Below are 3,537 nucleotides of genomic sequence, written 5' to 3' on the forward strand. Positions count from 1 at the left end.
ACTGTGGTTCCTTCTCTGTCACTTTGGTGGCTGTTCGGCAGGCACTGGCGGCGCCGCCCGTGCCCCACGGTGTGTCCGGCAGAAGTCTGCCCTCCCGGGATTCAAAGGGGCTTGGGTGTCTCTCCGGGAGCTGGCACAGGCCCAGCCCGGGTGCTCTCCTAGCCCAGCACTTTCCCCACAGCAACCCCGGGGGCGAGGGTGAGGGGCGAGGATGGGAGGGCTGGAGCCAGGGGCTTGGGCTGGCGATGTGAACGGCCCCAGAGCCTCCCCTCGGCTGGGCAGGGGAGAGGCCCAATCCCAATCCCAGGCTGGGGTCACTGGCCCTGCCATGGCCCCTGGGGCCTGCAGCAGCGGGGAGGGGGGAGGCCTATGAGCAGGAGTGCCCCGGCCTCCCCATCGCCTGTCCCCATTAAGGGGACAATAGAGAATAAGCACTTTCCCTTCTTCATTTCCCCTGCCGTCTGCTAATATCATATTGATGATAATTTCTCTTTAATGGGCTATTTGCGGTAATTATGATACACTGAGTGCGGAATTATATCTGACTCCCTGCGCCCACCCCTGGGGATGCGTGGTGGTTCCCAGCCTGCGGCCCTCTCAGCCCTGGTAGCTCTGCCCACGCTCGTGACCAGCCCGCAGCCCACGACCCTGCGGCTCAGCCGTCCTCCTTGGCTGCCCGTGTGGGGGATGCAGGCCCCTGAGCCCAAGACCAGCCTCTCAGCCTCCCGCCCTCCAGAACTCCTCAAAGGGCCCCTTGGGGGGTGGGGGCCTTTGTCTCTTCTGGTACAAGGACTCCCCCAGCAGGCCCTGCTCCGGCTGCAGCTGGTCACAGGCACAGGTGGGTGGTCCCGGCAGGAACCTGGGGGCTGCTGCCCCTGCCTGGTGTGTTAGCGACCCAGCTGGGAGGCCCCACCAGAGCTCCTCCCTCTTTCCCACTCCCACTCCCCAGGATAGGTGCTCTCTGTTTCCTCTCCCCATGCTGGCCCCCCAGGTCCCTGTCGTCTATCAGGCCCAGGCCCAGCAGGACAGAGGACAGCGGGGTCCCCGCACAGCAGCTGGACCCTCCTGTGTGTCTGGGATGTACCAGCCCTGGTAGAGGTCAGAGGTCAGACAGAGCTCTGCTCTGTTTCCCCAGGCAGAAGGTGAGGTCAGGCCCAGGTCTCAGGAGACACACAAACCCAGAACCTTAGTGAGTCTCTGGCGAGGACTCCCCAGTCCCCACCAAGCGTCCTCCCCAGCCCAGGAGCCCACACCCCGCACTGCCCTCCCCAGACTTGCTGAGCTGTGTTCAGGACACGTCCCACTCAAGCCTGAGGAGCATCCCCAGGCAGGGCCCCTCGCCCCCCGTCACCAGCGCCATCACCGTCACCACGACCGCTATCACCACCTTCATCACACTCACTACCGCCGCCATCACTGTCGTCCCCATCGCCATCGCTGTCACCACCATCCTCACCACCGTCACCACCTGTCACCTCCGCCGCCGCCCTGTCCGCTGCCGCGTAGCTCGTCAGAGCTCACCACGGACGCAGGGTCCAGTCACATTTATGATCATCTAGTTAGGACATAAGACATGACCTCCTGAATTTCTGAGGAAAATTAAGTACCAAAGTGGCTATTTTTTGCCCAGACCGCAGTGAACAGGGAGGTGTCTGTGGGCTGCCACCGTCCAGGAGGGCCTTCGCCTGGCCCCGCTGGTTGCCGGTCAGGAAGCGCACAGAGGGAAATGACCAGCACGACCAGCCGGGCCCAGAGGGCCAGCAGGAGGACAGCGCTGCAGGCTCAGCTGGTGGCCCAGGGCGGAAGCTACAGGGAGGGGCAGACCCACACACCCGCTCCAGAACCCAAAAGAAAAGGGGCAAAGGTGCAGCCTCTGCTCTGGGGGGACCCAGGCCATGCGCCCGACCCACCCAGGACAGGTTACTCCAGGAAACTCGGTCCGCAGGCAAGGCAGGGGCAGGCGGGAGCTCGAAGGCTGGAGGGTGGTGTGGGGAGGACTCCACCGCGGAGACTTGGGGGCCCAGGCTGAGAATGTGGGAGCACCCAAACACACACACACACACACACACACACACACACACACACAAGCATGCACGCACGCAGGGCTGAGGGTCTCTTGCCTGCCTCCGACCTCTCTACTCACCCCACTCCACCCCACCCCCGATGGCCAGGGTCTTGTCATGTGTCTTTTCTGGTCAATAAACCTCAGCCCCTGGGGGTGCCGGGGGGGGGGTTGCCGATGGCACCACCCCACCCCCACCCATGTGCTCTGTCATAATTAAGCACATGCCGTCTAATTAATTGAGTGGTCAGGATGCTAATTAGCAGCCTGATGGAGACTGGAGGAGGGTGAAGGGCAACCTTGGCAGCGAGCATACCTCCCCCGACAGGATCTGCTGTCCGGCCCCCAGCCCTCAGCCCAGCTCCCCCTTCCTCCCCAGCTCACTCCTGCTCTCCCGGATCCTTCCATGTCTGCGTCCTCCACAGTCACCTTCCTGGCCTTCTCTCTGTCTCCCAGTCTGCCCCCCACTTCGAGGCCCTTGCCCTCAAGCCCTCCCTGCCCCTTGTCTTCTGTCTTCAGGGCTCTTTTCCCTCCATCCCCTGGCCCTGGGCCCCGTGGCCTCTCTTGTCCCTCTCTGCCCACCTCAGACAGACAGGCCTGCGGCTGCTCCGTCTCGGGCTCTGCTCCCCTCCCGAAAGGATAGCCGGTGTGACTTGGGCTGGTCCAGTAGCAGGAAGCCCCCTTCTCACACAGCCTTCGGCAGGGAAGACTGTGTCCCAGAGCCTCTGGCCACCAGCCCGAACTGACCTGGCTCCGGCCTTAAGAGCCTTAAGAGCCGAGAGCTCACCCCTGGGGCTGGGTGTGTGTGTGTGTGTGTGTGTGTGTGTGTGTGTGTGTGTGTGTTTCTGACCGCTCTCCAGGGTCCTGGCCGGTGACCACCCAGGCTCTTCAGGACTCGGGCTCTCCCTCCCCCCTCCATGTAGTGGAGCTGTCCATGGGGGACCCCCGACACAGCGGCCTGACAGGAAGGTGACTGTGGTCAGTTCCCCACTCCAGCTGAGCGCATCTCCTTTGAGCGGCTCCTCCCCTACAGGCTCCTGGGGTGAGCAGAGCCCCTGGAGGGGGTAGGAAGGCTGATGAGGAAGGGAGGGAGGGGAGGCTGAGGCTATGTGGGGAGTTGCTGCTTTGGGGTCTGTCCCAGAGACCTCAGCCATCCTTGTCCAGCCCACAGTCTCGGCTCCATCCCAGCCAGGTGGGAGGACCTACTACTCTTCCTTTCCCTGAAGGAGCCGCAGGGCAGGAGAGAAGGGGGAGCCCCCCACTAGGACAGCACTCTCTCATCTGGGAAGTGGGCCGTGGTGACAAGCGTTGGCGGGGGTGAGTAGAGGGGGCGTGGGATCAGGCCCCTTAGGGATCTGCTGGAGGCCTGATGTTATGAGAAGGCTGGCAGGCAGGAGGATGGGGACAGGCGAGCAGGGCTCTCCCAGAGCGGACACTGGAAGGCAAGGCCCTCAGGGCCTCAGCTGCTTTGCCTG

Source organism: Enhydra lutris, unplaced genomic scaffold, assembly GCF_002288905.1.
Source record: "Enhydra lutris kenyoni isolate GAN:26980312 unplaced genomic scaffold, ASM228890v2 scaffoldscaffold14, whole genome shotgun sequence".
NCBI classification, from domain to species: Eukaryota; Metazoa; Chordata; class Mammalia; order Carnivora; family Mustelidae; genus Enhydra; species Enhydra lutris.